Source organism: Erinaceus europaeus, chromosome 20 (genome assembly GCF_950295315.1).
Source record: "Erinaceus europaeus chromosome 20, mEriEur2.1, whole genome shotgun sequence".
NCBI classification, from domain to species: domain Eukaryota; kingdom Metazoa; phylum Chordata; class Mammalia; order Eulipotyphla; family Erinaceidae; genus Erinaceus; species Erinaceus europaeus.
The window spans coordinates 12,839,487-12,855,605 of record NC_080181.1 but is presented as its reverse complement, the minus strand read 5'-3'; the positions used below and the strand labels follow the sequence as shown (position 1 = coordinate 12,855,605).

General features: G+C 45.8%; 1 protein-coding gene and 1 long non-coding RNA gene across 4 annotated transcripts in view; one reads left to right on the top strand and one right to left on the bottom strand.

Moving 5' to 3' along the window:
• Positions 1-5,673: 5,673 nt before the first annotated feature.
• Positions 5,674-13,926, bottom strand: LOC132534985 (uncharacterized). 2 transcript variants are annotated; one of them, XR_009546748.1, is made up of 4 exons: positions 13,556-13,926; positions 11,896-12,145; positions 11,134-11,349; positions 5,674-5,740 (listed from the first exon to the last, which is right to left on the bottom strand). It is a non-coding gene; the product is annotated as an uncharacterized LOC132534985 (long non-coding RNA). The 2 variants fall into 2 exon arrangements; XR_009546749.1 differs by lacking the exon at positions 13,556-13,926 and adding an exon at positions 12,623-12,752.
• Positions 12,824-16,119, top strand: part of TBCEL (tubulin folding cofactor E like) — a 70,952-nt gene continuing 67,656 nt past the window's right edge. The window contains exon 1 of one of the 2 annotated variants that reach the window (XM_060179890.1): positions 12,824-13,025. The gene's annotated coding sequence lies outside the window, so the exon portion shown is untranslated. The remainder of the gene's footprint in view (positions 13,026-16,119) is intronic. The other variant, XM_016188368.2, reaches the window with a different exon arrangement.

Below are 16,119 nucleotides of genomic sequence, written 5' to 3'. Positions count from 1 at the left end.
GCTTGGTGTTTGACCATCCTGCCCTGCCCCCCAGCACCACATGTCCAGCACCAGGAGGAAGTTGAGCAGGTGGTAGAGTAGTAGTGTGGTAGCGCCCTCTCTCTTAAAAAGCCTGGGGCTGGGGAGGTAGCTTAATGGTTCTATGCAGGAGACATGTGTGCGTGAGGTTCCAAGGTCTCGGGTTCAATCTCTAGCACCACAATAAGCCAGAGCTGAGCAGTGCTCAACCCTCTCTGTACCTCTCTTTTCATTAAAATTAGTTAACAAAATATCATTTAAAAAGTTAAGGCTAGAAAACGGGCAGGGAGGGCTGTATAGCAGTGTCACACAAGCATGAGGGCTTATGTGCGCTGCATTTATTTATTTTAATATTTATTTGATATCAACAGAAATCAATAGGGAAGGGGGAGACAGACAGGGAGAAAGACACCTACGGCACTGCTTCTCTGCTCACGAACCGCCCCCCTGCAAGTGGCGACCAGAGGCTTGAACCTGGGTCCTTGCACACAGCAACATATTCACTCTGTCAGATGCACCACCACTAGAACCCTACCCGGGACTACATTTAAAATAAAAAGAAACTGAGGAGGCCAGCTAGTGGCACACCCAGTTAAGTGCACATAGTACGAAGCTCAAGGATCCTGGTTTGAGCCCTTGGCTCCCCACCTGCTGGGGGGACACTTTACAAGCAGTGATGCAGGTCTGCAGGTGTCTCGCTTTCTCTCTCCCTCTCTATCTCCTCCTCCTCTCTCTGATTTCTCTCTGTCCTATCCAATAAAACGGGAAGAAAATATGACTGCCAGAAGCAGTGGATTTGTAGTGGCGGCACCAAGCCCGAGTGACAACCGTGGAGGAAAGAAAGAAAGAAAGAAAGAAAGAAAGAAAGAAGAAAAGAAAAAAGAAAAGAAAGAGTGAAAGAGAAAGGAAGGAAGGAAGGAAGGAAGGAAGGAAGGAAGGAAGGAAAAATAAAGGAAACTGGAGAAAGCTCCCAAGGAATGGAGTTACGCATACCCATTGTGAGTAGTCCCTCCTGCCCATGGCAGCAGACTGACTTAGCAGATACAGGCACCTTGACTCATCAGTCCCCAAGGAAGTTTCACAGGAGCTGGGGAAGCCCTGTTCCCACTTCTCTCAACATCATCCCATCTTCATGCCTGCTAGAAGCAAAACACTGGCCTCTTTTGCCACTGGATTCAGCTACCTGTCCCGGGAACCGCACATGGACAAACAGAAAGCCTTTTCCTATTCGTTTGCTCACCGAGCAAGCACTTACAGCAGTGAGGTAGACGGCATGTGGTAGAGTCAGGAATGGATAGCACATTGCTGGCCTTCGCAATGGGAGTGGGAAGTAGCGCTGTGTTCTAAGAGGAGGCAGACCAGACTGAAAGGGCCTGAGGAAAAGGGACTGAATTTTCTCTGGAGCAGGTGAAAGGCTATACATCTGAAGACTCTCTGGGGCTACAGAGATAAGCATAATGGGTATAAAAAAATACTTTCATGCTTGAGGCTCTCAGGTTCAATTCCTCAGCACTACCATCAGCCATAGCTGAACAATGCTCTGGTGTGTCTCTCTCTCTTTCTCCCTCTCTCTCTCTCTCTCTCTCTCTCTCTCTCTCTGTGTATCTTTTTCTCTTCCTGTGTATCTCTCATTAAAATAAACAAATAATGTATTAAAAAATAAAGACTATCTGCATAGAAATACTTCAAGTCTAGCTGGATACAAAAGTCTGGATCTCAGAGATATCTTGGCTGGTGATTTAGAATTTCTCAGCATGAAAGAAAGTTACTTAAGTCCAAGGCAATAACTAAGGAGGACCAGTGAGGAAAAGGGGGAGGGAAGAAGTCTTGAAAATAACATTAGTAAGCTCATGAACTCTATAAAACTAACACTAGGAGGCGGGTAGAGAAGGACAAAGTAGTCACAGGGACTAAAAATGGATGGAGGAATGAGAGAAGGACGTGTCCCAGAGACTGAAGTGAAGAGAGGGGAGAGGTTAAACAGGACAGGGAGACTTTTTTTTATTTTCTTCCTGCTGAGGACTATTTGAATATGTATGACATCATTCAAGCGCCATAAAAAAATCATCCGAGGGTTGGGCAGTGGAGCAGCGGGTTAAGCATACGTGGCACAAAGCGCAAGCACCAGCGTGGGGTCCTTTCACAGGTGGTGAAGCAGGTCTGCAGGTGTCTGTCTTTCTCTCCCCCTCCTCTCTCCATTTCTCTCTGTCCTATCCAACAACGAACGACATCAACAATAACAATAATAACCACAACAAGGCTACAACAAGGGCAACAAAAGGGGGAAACAATGGCCTCCAGGAGCAGTGGGTTCATGGTGCAGGCACCAAGCCCCAGCAATAATCCTGGAGGCAAAAAAAAAAATCATCCACTTGAGCATGTACTGAATGTCAAGCCCCACCAGCAGGTTGCCTTGGCAGCGCCAGACCAAAATGGCCCATGGACCAGACAGATGTTCCCCGGCCCCAAGTTAAGGGAACCAAATGCTACTAAGAATTGAAATAAAAACAGAACTGGGGCCAGGTGGTGGTGTACCTAGCAGAGTGCATCTACCTCCCCTCCCCCCAGGTCCCCATGTACAGGGAGAAAGCTTCATGAATGGTGTAGCTGTGCTGCAGTTGTCTCTCTGTCTCTCGCTCTCTATTTCTCTCTTGTCTCTGTAAGGAAAAGAAAGCATTAAAGGCCACCAAGAATGGTAGGTTTGTCCTGCAAGTATGAAGCCCCAGTGATAACCCTAGTGGCAAAATAAGAAAGTAGGGTGCGGGCAGTAGCACAGTGGGTTAAGCACACATAGTAGAAAGCACAAGGACTGGCGCAAGGATCCCGGTTTGAACCTCTGGCTCTCCCTCCACCTGCGGGGGGAGGGGCCGCTTCACGGGTGGTAAAGCAGGTCTGCAGGTGTCTGTCTTTCTCTTCCCCTCTCTGTCTTCCTCTCTTCTCTCGATTTATCTCTGTCCTATCCAACAGCAGTAACAATAACAACAAGGGCAACAAAACTGGGGAAAATGGCCTCCAGGAGCAGTGGATTCATGGTGTAGGCACAGAGCCCTAGCAATAACCCTGGAGGAAAAAAAATAATAAAAAAAGGAAAGAAGGAAGGATGGACTGTTTGACCATCTCAGGTTTGAATTTTGTCGATGCTGGAGGAATGTGAACCCAGGTCAGAGTGAACAGTGAGAAGAGCAGAAGTGGCCAGTCTGTGTGGCCACTGCTTTAAGAAAACTTTGCTAAGAAAGAAACAAACCAGTAGAGGCAGGAGGGGGAAGAGTTTAGAACGTGACGTCAAGAAGATGGAAATATTAGAGCATATTTATGTTATGAAGGGAAGGATCTGGCAGGAAGACATTTGGCGACATCTGAAAAGAAGGGACAACAGGAGAATGGAGGCCCAGGGGTGTGTGGGAGCCAGAGACGCAACACACAGAGGTGGGGTGGCCTTTGTCCCCTTCTGCTTTCTGGGAGCAGGAGAAATGGGCCAGTGCTGGTCAACACCTAGGGCTGGGAGAAGGAGAACCATACGTCATGACAGGATGATTTTTTTCCCCTTTTAATGACAGGATGACTTTTTTCCCCTTTATTTTTATTTACTTATTTTGTCATCACTTTTCAGATAGCAAGATAGAGTCAGAGACAGAGGAAGAAAGAGGAAGACACTACAGTATGAAGCTTCCTTCCCCATTGCAGTAGGAACCTGGGCTGCAGACATGGCAATGCTGGGACCCTCCCAAATGAGCCATCCTGCTGGCTCTGACTGTTAGTTCTGGCTGTTGTCTGAACCCTTAGCTGGGGCTTTGGGCTGTCGGAACACCTGCATGTAACCTCTCCCCGTGTGGCTTCCTCATGGCACGGAGGCTGCGTTCTAAGCTGATTTTGTAGTATGGGGTAGGGGGGCTGTTATTTTATTGGGGGAGGCAGCCGCCAAGGCACTTTGGGCTCAAGCAAAGAAGGCAGAGACCCACCACTCAACGACAGGGGTGTAAGGAACTCGTGACATGTTTTATAACTGCTCTGTGCATTGGGTCATTAAATCAGAATTGAGAGCTTTCGTTTCCTGGCAGGCTAGTCTGCCAGCACTGAGGTGGCGTCTGTCTCTATACAGCTCCTTTGTATGAAATGGATGATCACCCTTATCTGCTCTTCCCAAGTCCCTCCTGAGCCTCTTTTTTGTTCTTACCTCATCTTCCCTTTCCGCGGTCTACCTTACCTCCATCATTTACAACTTGATGTGAGCAGAGCCACGTCTAAAGGAGCCACCTGGGGGTACCTTGAAGATTTTTAGAGAAGAATAGCTATAAAATTCCAACAAATAAATAATGAAACAACACAGAACAGGAGAAATTTTATTTTGGAGAGGATTATCAATGCAGTGCCACAACCGTTGGCTCAGTCTTTGGGACGTGTGTTATGTATAATGTTGTTCATTATACTCGGTGTTATTTCAAAATTGGTCCGATTTTTTACAATGACATCTTCACAGAGCTCAGTGGAACCTCCCGAGTACAGTGAATAGCTAAACTGTCCGAGACAGATGGGAACCTATGAGCAATGTTTAATCTTGATGGCAAGCCAGGCTTCCTTACAACAGACTCCTGGCTTGGAAGCAGTGCTCACTGTGACACAACTTTGCTGAGTTCAGTGTTTGCAGAGAGTGGAGAACAACAGGCCGCTGAACAGCTGCATGACTGTACCAGCTTTTAATGCCTGCCTAAGGGCACTTGATTAGTCTCCAATTGGACCCTCCAGAATTCCTTGAAAGTGTAAACACTACAAACATTAGTTCACCTGTGATCCAGTGTTATTCATGGCTTCATTCCATTTTGTTGATTAACTACGCTGGTTGTCTAGCACTAGTCACTGAGGGTTACCAGCAAATGACAGGTAGAAATATACATCATTTAAAAAGACAGTTTCGGGGGTCAGGCAGTAGCGCAGCGGGTTAAGCGCATATGGCGCAAAGCGTAAGGACCGGTGTAAGGATCCCGGTTCGAGCCCCCGGCTTCCCACCTGCAGGGGAGTCGCTTCACAGGTGGTGAAGCAGGTCTGCAGGTGTCTATCTTTCTCTTCCCCTCTCTGTCTTCCCATCCTCTCTCCATTTCTCTCTGTTCTATCCAACAACAATGACATCAATAACAGAGATAGTAATAACTGCAACGATAAAACAACCAGGGCGGGAGTCGGGCGGTAGCGCAGCGGGCTAAGCGCAGGTGGCGCAAAGCACAAGGACCGGCATAAGGATCCCTGTTCGAACCCCGGCTCCCCACCTGCAGGGGAGTCGCTTCACAGGCGGTGAAGCAGGTCTGCAGGTGTCTGTCTTTCTCTCTTCCTCTCTGTCTTCCCCTCCCTCTCTCCATTTCTCTCTGTCCTATCCAACAACAACAACAACAATAATAACTACAACAATAAAACAACAAGGGTAACAAAAGGGAATAAATAAATAAATAAAATAAATATTTAGAAAAAAAAAAAAAACAACCAGGGCAACAAAAGGGAAAAAAGTGGATTCGTGGCACGGAGCCTCATCAATAACCCTGGAGGCAAAAAAAAAAAGTTTCTATTTTTAGAATGCATTTATTTTTTTAAGGTTTTTTGTTTTTTTGCCTCTAGGGTTATTGCTAGGACTCACCTGCACTGCGAATCCATTGCTTCTGGAGGGCAGAATCCATTGCTTCTGGAGGGTATTTTTCCCATTTTGTTGCCCTTGTAGTTGTTACTGTTGCCACTGCTGTTGTTGTTGCTGGATAAGACAGAGAGAAATTGGGAGTCTTCGGTAGCGGTAGCGCAGTGGGTTAAATGCATGTGGCACAAAGTGCAAGGACCAGCTTAAGGATCCCGGTTCCTGCCCCCAGCTCCTCACCTGCAGGGGAGTCGCTTCACAGGCAGTGAAGCAGGTCTGCAGGTGTCTGTCTTTCTCTCCCCCTCTCTGTCTTCCCCTCCTCTCTCCATTTCTCTCTGTCCTATCCAACAATAACGACATCAATAATAACCACAACAGTAAAACAAGAAGGACAACACAAGGGAATAAATAAATATATAAAAAAGAAAAAATAAGGACAGAGAGAAATGGAGAGAGGAGGGGAATACAGAGAGGGAGAGAGAAAGACAGACACCTGCAGACCGGCTTCACCACCTGTGAAGCGATTCCCCTGCAGGTGGAGAGCCAGGGGCTCGAACCGGGATCCTTGTGTTGGTCCTTGTGCTTCGAGCCATGTGTGCTTAACCCGCTGTGCTACTGCCTGGCCCCCAAAAGATTTTTTTTTACTTCATTTTATGTATATGAGAGAGAGAGTACTCTGGTCATATGTGGTGCCGAGGATCAAGCCTGAGGAGTCTTGCACTCTACCCTCTGGGCCATATCATTCATTCATTCACTCATAGGGACCAAGACACTACACCGCAGTATTCAGTGTTAGGGATCAAATTTAAGGCCTCACACTGCAAAGAGTGAAAATAGCCTTTAAGCCACCTCCTGGGCCACCTAGGGAACCTTTTATTTTAATGAATTAATTTTTTACCAGAGAAAGAGACTTTGCATTTGCATAAAATTTATGTTTAAAAATTAAGTGAGTAACTAACCCCTAAAAAAAGTGATAAGAATAAAATAGCACTCTCATTTCTAATATGAACTAGGTAATATAGACTGACTCTTCTTTTGTAGACAATTGGAAAATATTTTCTTTTTTAAGTTAATTAATATATTATTGGACAGAGACAGAGAAATGGGGGTTATAGAGAGGAAAGAGAAAGAGAGACACCTGCATCTCTACTTCACTATTTGTGAAAGCTTCCCCCCTGCAGGTGGGGACCAGGGGCTTGAACCCAGGTCCTTGGGCACTATGAAAATATTTTCTTTTTTTTTTTTTTCTTTTTCCTTTTTTTGCCTCCAGGGTTATTTCTGGGGCTTGGTGGCTGAACCATGAATCCACTGCTCCTGGAGGCTGTTTTCCCCTTTGTTGGCCTCTTTTTTTTTTTTTAATCGTTAGGGTTATTATTATTGTTGTTATTGATGTCATTGTTGTAGGACAGAGAGAAATGGAGAAAGGAAGGGAAGACAGAGAGGGGGAGAGAAAAACAGACACCTGCAGACCTGCTTCACCGCCTGTGATGTGATCCCCTTGCAGGTGAGGAGCCCGGGGCTTGAACCGGGATCCTTATACTGGTCTTTGTGCTTTGTGCCACGTGCGCTTAACCAGCTGCTCTACTGCCCAACCCCCAACATTTTATTTAAAGATAACTGATAGGGCAGGGAGAAAGGGTCAGGATTGACTGGAGGAAGCCAGGGAAACACTCTGGATACTTTCCCTCATTAGCAACGAACGATTCAGGAGGAGATTGTTAAGCGCTTTATAAGCTGGTTAGTTCTCTTAAAATTCTCCTGGAGCTAGAAGAAAGAACTGAAGAGAAGAATGTATCCGAGAGCTGAAAAGGAAGGCCATGACAATCCACCACACTCCAGCTGGGAAATCTTATATGGAATGAGCAAATTCTTGGAAAACTACAACTTACTAGAATTAGGAAATAGGTTGAATCTGTAATGACAAATTTTTCAGATAAGAAACAATAAATAAATAGGACTTCACAAACCATTGTCTAAGGAATTAACAACGTCAATATCACACCAATTTGCCAGAGGATCCAGAAAGTGAGAGAGAACACGTTTCTGTTAATTTTATGAGACCAGTAAGTGGTAATCCGAGTAAATAGGTACGGAATTCTCTTTCCTGTAGAAAAAATTAATAACCTGAAAGATAATCTCCTGTCACTAAAAAAGAATAAATCAGATCAATATAAGTTACTGCTACAGAACCATCAACGTGGCTAAGATTTTAAAACCTCATAGGAATATGGGTATAGACCAACTCTATCTCCTATAGGCTGCTTCCAGGAACGTGAGTTGGCACAGCTACTTGGGGAAACTGGTGGGATTACCTAAAGCTGCACTGTCCAGTACAACAGTTAATAGCCATAGTTGTTTACCGAGCACTTGAAATGTAACTAGTTCAAACTGCTGTTAAGTACACATTGAATTTGGAAAGACTTGATAGGTTAAAAAAAAAAAAAAAAGGGGGTGGGGAGTCGGGTGGTAGTGCAACAGGTTAGGAGCATGTGGCGCAAAGCGCAAGGACCAGCGTAAGGATCCCAGTTCAAGCCCCTGGTTCCCCATCTGCAGGGGAGTCGCTTCACTGCCTGTGAAGCGGGTCTGCAGGTGGGTTTTTCTCTCCCCCTCTGTCTTCCTCTCTTCTCTCCATGTCTCTCTGTCCTGTTCCAACAACAAGAACATCAATAACAACAACACTAACTAACTACAACAATAAAACAACAAGGGCAACAAAAGGGAATAAATAAATATTTTTTTAAAAAGATCTCCTATTCTGTAGATCTCAAAAAAAAAAAAAGAAATGCACAGAATATCTAATCAATAATCTTTATATCTTGACATGTTGAAATGATCACATTTTGGATCTATTAAGTTAATAAAATGCATGATTAATATCAACTTCACTTTTAAACGTTCGGTTACGAGAGCATTTTAAATTACATGTGTGACTTGAGTTGCACCATATTTCTGTTGCGCTGCACTGATCTAAAGCTGTGATCCATCAATTTTACTTCAGAGTCTATTCCCAATAGAAATCTTCACTAAAAGTCAAGCACAAGAATGTTCATAGCTGCGTGATACATGATAGCCCCAAACTGGAAGTAACCCAGATGTCTTTCAGTAGTGGAGTGGGTAAATAAATCACAGTGTGATTATAAATTAAACATCATTTAGCAACAAAAATGAATCAACTACAGCTCTCTGCAGCAGCAGTATGGCTGGCGCTCCCAGTGCTGAGTGAAAGACTATCTCGTGTGTTCGTTCTCAGTTACGTCAAGTTTTACAATGGATTCACTAAGCTACAATATTAGAAGCCAGAAAAGGAGTTACCGCTGGGGACATTGGTGGGTTGTGGTGACTTGGAGGGTGGAGCTTTGACAAACCAACAATGACCTCTATGGCTAGTGTTTATATGGGCTTTGACTTTGTGGTAATTGAGTAGTATATGTACATGCAGAGTATGTATGTGTGTGTTCCTTTCTTTTCTTTCCTTCTTTTTTCTTGTTAAGCGTGAGGCTTTGATACTTCAAGCTATCTTTTTTAGACAGACAGACAGACAGACAAAAAGGATAAGACATCACAGCAGCAAAGTTTCCTCCAGTGTGGTGGGACCTAACCATGACCCGAGTTGCAAGCATGGCCAAGCAGTGTATACTATCTAGGTGAGCTATTTTATCAGCCTGTGTGTGCCATTTCCTATAGAGATGCTTTCTTCACAGCAACAATAAACAAAAGAAACAAAGGGGGGAGGATAGTGAAGCTTCTAACATCTTGTGAAAGATTTTTAATAAAAGTCAGACCTCCTTGAAAATAAAACTTCTTAGGACTGATTTCATTTATGTAAATTGTAGAAAATCAAGTTAACTTTTTATTAAAGACCATGTTCTGCCCAGTAAGGAAATCCAAATATTTTCTGAGCAGTTCCAGGTATGACTGTCCAATTTAAAAGATAGTCTTGCCATTTGCTTGGTCACTAAGCTTGGCATGATAGTCCATTTCCTGGCAGATATGTCAATAATGAAGACAAAAATAAAATGTAGAATCTTATAATGGTAGGAATGAAAGTGATAATAGAGTCTAAAAGTCCTTAAGTCATGATTTCTTTATGGATCTGATGGAATCTTTGGCACTTCCTGATAAAAATACAAAACGTAAACTGTATGTCTGTACACAGTAGTTTGCACATCACTTGTTTGTTCACAACAGCAATTAAAAAAATTATTTATAAAAAGGAAACACTGACAAAAGCCACAGGATAAGAGGGGTACAGCTCCACACAATTCCCACCACCAGAACTCCGAATCCCATCCCCTCCCCTGATAGCTTTCCTATTCTTTTCACAACAGCAACTCATACAACCCAGATTATGTGGTAGATAAAGCTCTGAAACAGAGAAAATAAATGACATGGCTTATGAGTGGGAAAACCAGGACTAATACTGCATACTCTTAATTTCCAAACCAGTAATCATTCTTCCAAGTGAAGCGATTGGTTTTCTCCTCCCCAGTGTTCTGTCTGTGTGCTGATGATGGTTACATTGAATTTTCATAGATTCTGCCGTTATCCTTGCGTTTCTCAGAAGTCTTTAGTTAAGAGGAAGATTCCTTTTCTGCCTTTAAAAAAGAATAGACCTCTAACTGTCCTTTAATACTGTTATTTAAATGTATGCATAATCATTCAAATGACAGTGTAGGGACCATGCCTTATCTACCTTCCCCCAGTGACTTAGCTAAGTGCAAGGAGTACACTCATTATAAAATAGATATTTCTTGAATGAAAAGGACAAGCAGACTGGACAGAACAGAGAGTCAAAGAGAAGACCGCAGCTAGAGCTGTGGCTGGAGAAGTCAGCAGGACTCAAATCATGAAAGCCTTGAGGAGCATGGTAATAACTGGATTTTACCTGGAGAGCCTCAGAGAACCTCTCAGTAGGACTTGAAGCTCCAGGAATAAACAGACTCAGATAAGAGTTTTCCGAGAGATCATTCCGCTGTCTTTGGGAGACAGACAGGAGATGGATGGAGACATTGATTTTGACTTTAGGAGTTGAGTCTTTAAAGATATCATAGCAGGGCCAGGTGGTAGTGCACCTGGTTGAGCACACATAAGGACCAGGATTCAAACCCCTGGCCTCCATTAGCAGACAGAAAGCTTCATGAGCAGGGAAGCAGTGCTGCAGGTGTGTCTCTATTTATATTTAAGTAAATAAAATATTTTTAATTTTTAAAAAAGAGCATAGCCCCCCTCCCCCCAGAATGGCCTGAGGATATCACAAGGAATCCAAGTCTAGAGCTAGTCACATCCTGTCACAGTTCTCAGACATTTCTGTACGTTATGCACGGTAATGACCCATGTTTCTGTACGTTATGCATGGTAATGACCCATGTTTCTGTACGTTATGCATGGTAATGACCCATGTTTCTTGTCCCATTCCCTAGTTGTTTACAGGACATCTGGCTCCTACAAGGCAACCTGCTTCACAGGTAAGCCCGTCAACACAGTATCCCTGTGCCACTCACCTCGCCGTCTTCCTCTGTGCTCCGTTCAGTGGTCCTTGCCACTGGGGTCAGGCAGGCCAGTGATGCACAGAGGTCAGACGATGATCCTGATGCTCCAAAGCCATTAAACAAAGCACCTTGCTGAGGTGCCAGCAAGGTGCTTTGTTCTCTGCAGCAGGAGGAGGAAAGCACCTTCTTCCTAGTAGCCTTAGTTAGGCTGTGACTTCATCCTTAATCCTCAGAAAGTTTTTATTAATCAGTTCTTTGTTCCCTCCCAACTCCTTTACTAAGTTCTACCTATAGGGTAAGACGAAGCAAAATGAGAGAAATAAGCTATTGATGCTGAGAAGCTGCCACTGCCCCCTCCCCCGTAAAGAACTTGCCCCCCATCCCAGTATGTGTGTATGCGTAGCATTTGTAATTATCACACCCCTTACCTGTTCCCTCACACACACACATGAAAGCATGTACACCTTATGAGCGTGTGTGGACTTCTTCAACTCCTAGCACATTCAACTAACAAGGCTGAATTCACTTCAGAATCAGCGGGCACCAACTCTATTGTATGAATGTGCTATATATATATATATATTGCAATCATAGCCCAACAGTCAGATATACTTTGTATGGAACTGGAGCAACAGAAAGGCAGAATGTGAAGTATTTGGACTTAATTTGTTTGCCAGGCTGATCTGGAATTCAATTCTCAGCCAGGGCACTTAGCTACCAACAGGGGGATTTGGAGTTTACAAATTTCAGTGTTCAAAAGTATAAAGTACCTACTTTGGGAAGATTATGTAAACAGTGGAAAGAGCCTGTGTACCCAGAAGGTTCGGTAGTGTGGCTCCTAGAAGGCAGGTGACAGGTGTACTTGCTGTGTTGTGTGGGTGTCTCGGAGCTCAGGACGGGCTCAGGCCTTGTAAAAGGAACACAGGTGGGGCCTGGGCGGTAGTGCGCCCGCCGGGTTAAGCGCACGTAGTACAAAGCGCAAAGGACTCGCGCAGGATCCTGGTTCGAGCCCCCAGCTTCCCACCTGCGGGGCGGGGAGGGGAGGGTGTCGCTTCACCAGCGGGTGTGCAAGTGTCTGTCTTTCTCTCCCCCTCTCTATCTTCCCCTCCTCTCTCTATTTCTCTCTGTCCTATTCAATTCAAAACAAAACAAAACAACAACAAAAAACCGGGGTGGGGGGTGGGGGGGGGAGAATGGCCTTCAGGAGCAGTGTATTCATAGCGAAGGCACTGAGCCCCAGCGATAACCCTGGAGGCAAATAATAACTTAAAAGTAAAGGGCCAAGAGCAACCACACCCTGGTTGGGGCAGAAGCCTTTGGGGCTCTCAGTAGATGGCAGCCCTGCGGAGGCCAGTGCAGCCAGACACAGGAAGTGACTCGACCAGGGTCAGCAGGTCAATCAGCCTCAGAGCCAGGACCACATTCCAGCTGCGTCTGGAAGGCTCCCGCCCAACGCTGCTTTTTGCAAGAAGCTCAGCTGGGACCCGCTCATCTCTGTCACCTGGGAGGGCCCCCTAAAACGATGGGCGAGGTTAAAGAGCCGCCCAGGTGGGTTTCTGGTCCTCCGGACAGGCTTCTGGGGGAGCCTGGCCCCTCCCGTCGCCATGGCAACGCCGACTGGGTCGCGCAGGCCCTGGCGTCGGCGCCCCCACCTCCCGGCGCACGCAGCCGACGCGACACGTGCGGCGGGGGTCACGTGTTGTTGTGGGGCCGCGCGAGCTGCTTCCGGGTCAATGGAGGACAGTGGGCTCCGGCGGCCCGAGGAGGGGACGAGGTGAAGCGGAGCCGGGCCGGGGCCGGCCAGGACCAGGCCGGAGGCTGAGCGGCGGCGGCGGCTGGGAGGGGGGAGGCGAGGCGCAGCCCGAGGAGCCGCCGCAGCAGCTCCCCCGCCTCCCGGGCCGAGGGTGAGTGGAGCTCGGGCCTGCCGGCTCCGCGGGGCTCCGAGGCCCGAGGCGCTGCTCCCCCTCTGCCCCCCGCGGCCGGGCGCTGAGCGGGGACGAGCCGGGGGCTGCGGGGTGGGGGGGGTCCTGGCAGGGGAGGGTGGGCTGGAGGGTCTAGCATGAGGGCGTCTGGGCGCCCAGGGGGACCCCGGCTTCTCCGTGTGTCGGGGGCGATGGGGACGGGCAGGTGCCCCGAGGTTGGCAGGAGACCGGGAGGCCTCTCTGGGGGGCGGGACACAGAGGAAACCCGTCTCACTTCCGGGATCAGTAATAACAATAACACAGGCCGGGTCCCCCGGTGGGTGGGTGGGTGGAAGGGGGGGGGGTTTCTGGGTCTCCCAGTGGCAGAGAGGAAAGGTGCCAGGGTGCCAGGTTGGGGGGGTTCACTAGGAATCAAGGGACAGTGTGTGTGACCCAAGTGGAGCGACTGGAGCGAGGTGAAGCCTTGACCTGGGATGCTGGGGGGTGGCAGTGGAGAGGAAGGGTTTGCAGACCTCTGCGCTCTTCTCCGTTGGAAGACAGCCTGGCAGGTGCTCAGAAGGGAGGAGGAGAAGGAGGAGGAGGAGGAAGAGAAGAAGGAGGAGATTTAATAACTGTCCTCTCTTGGGACGCTGTGATTTTTCTAGAAGCCAGGAGTTGAGGAAAAAAAAAAAGTAGTTGGGGAGAGTTGGGAGTGTGGAGTGTGGGTGGAGGCGGGAGGAGCTGCGCCCTGCAGGTTGCTAAGCTACTGGGAGCTGGCCCCCAGCTGCCTGGGGCGCTTGTTGTCAGCTGGGGAAATTCACCTGCTCTGGTCAGCCCTGCCTGGCTTCTCATGCTGCTCTGGAGCTCTGACACTGGTTTCCAAGAGCCTTTCTCTTGCCAAGAGATGCGTGCGTGTGCATGTGCGTGTGCGTGTAGGTGCTGAGAATGAAGGGAAACTTTGAGCCTCTGGGTGCTGATGCACTATTACTACACTTCAGTCTCTACGTTCATAACTTTCAAGCCTAAAAAAAAAAACCAAAAACACAACCCTGTAACAGTTTACATGATGGCCTTGTACACACACACACACACACACACACACACACGAGTGAAAAATTGTGCAAAGCAACATTTTGCCTTTGTTACATAGGATGCACTCTAATAATTTCTGTTCCATTATCTTTCTTTTAAAAAAAAATTCTGACTTCGGGGCCCTTTCCCTCTTGATTTCTGGCTGTTTCTATCAAACTAACGATAATAAAAAGAATTTATATAAAAGAAAAATTCTTGACTTGGGAGTCGGGCTGTAACGCAGCGGGTTAAGCGCAGGTGGCGCAAAACACAAGGACTGGCGTAAGGATCCCGGTTCGAGCCCTGGCTCCCCACCTGCAGGGGAGTCACTTCACAAGTGGCGAAGCAGGTCTGCAGGTGTCTGTCTTTCTCTCCCCCTCTCTGTCTTCCCCTCCTCTCTCCATTTCTCTCTGTCCTATCCAACAACGACAACAACAATAATAACTACAACAATAAAACAACAAGGGCCACAAAAAGAAATAAATATTAAAAAAATATATTCTGACTTCATGAAATCTACTAAGTTGACTTACAGGATCTGAATGTGGCAGCTTGAAAAACATGGTTTCCAAGGCACATCCCTCCCCCTTTAGTCAGCGGGAGTTCCTATGTCCTGTATTTCAAGAGACCCTGGGGCAGTTGTATGGGGCAGTTGTAAGGAGGTGAGTGGGGCCTGGGGACTAACTGGTGGAGAACCTGCAGGGCAGTTGACTGCCTCCTTTGTTTATACAGTTAAGACAGCCTGTTTCATGTCTTCTAAAGTAGCATACTCTCATTCTTGGAGAGCTTAATATTGCCTGATCATCTGATGAGATTTTTGAAATAAATGAGTGCTGTAACTTTCTTTCTCCTTTCTGTGAGTGAAAAATAGGAGAAGTTTGTTCCATCTAATTGATTGTATCCCCACACTGTAGTTAGGTGATTTCCTTTATCATAAACTTTACATTGAACCAGTTAACGCCTTAATCCTCCCCCATGGAAATGATGTTTTTTTCTGTTTATAAAATAGTTGAGATCCTCAGATCAGTAGTGTAATAATAAATGTTAGTGAGTATTGGTGGACAGAGAAACCAGCGTATGTTACTGTGTTTAAAGTCCTTTTCAAAGTTGTCACACAGCCTTTTGCTACAGGATGTTGAGTGTCAGATGACGCCACCCAGTTTCAGTTGGTAAAATTATAGGTCTGTCTTTAAGAGCCATGTAATAGCGTTCAGTTTTATTGATGATGCATTTATTTGGGTCGTGGAATCCAAAGGCCAGGCCATCAGGAAAGAATTGTCCAAATTAAACAATCATCCAGAACGCATTCTTGACTAGAAGTCTTTTGAAAACATTCTTAACATCTTTAAGTTTTTTGTGTCTTGTAAAATGTCTGTATATGAACTGTATCTTGATTGCTGATAAAATGACTTATGTTGGCATATATCATATCATCTACCTTTTTTTAAAACAATTGTATTTTGATCAAGTACTTACTTGTTTTAAAATAATGTTTAAATGTTGTTTTGTGGTAGGCATTTAGAACTTTAGGGAAGATTCTCACTAACTTTTTTTTTTTCTGGGAGTCACCTACCTGTCAATAAAAAAGTTGTGGAGAACTTATCCTGAGTGATGGTGTGTGCTTTTTAAAATGCTTTTTATTTCTTCTGCTTAAGTGTGTAGCAACAGCAGGCTCTTTCCTCTTCTGATTCTTGCTTCCCAGCCGCCTTGGAGTCCAGAATCTGTTGTTTGACTTATTAGAATCTTGTGTAGGATGAGACTGTTTAGTGCTGAGTAGTGTTCTCTCATTTTCTCCTGTGGCTGCACATGTACACGTAGTTTACACACATTTTTTAGAGTACAAACTGGCTTTTCTTTTGATTTTTACTTACTGACCTTTTAGAGCTGAGCTGTCCATGGGACTGTTTTTGTTGCTGTTTTTTATATTCATGTCTAATTGATATGTAGCATTGTATTAGTTTTAGGTATAAGGTAACAGCTTAGTATTTATATACAATGCAAAGTCTCACAAAACGTATTTCCTGTC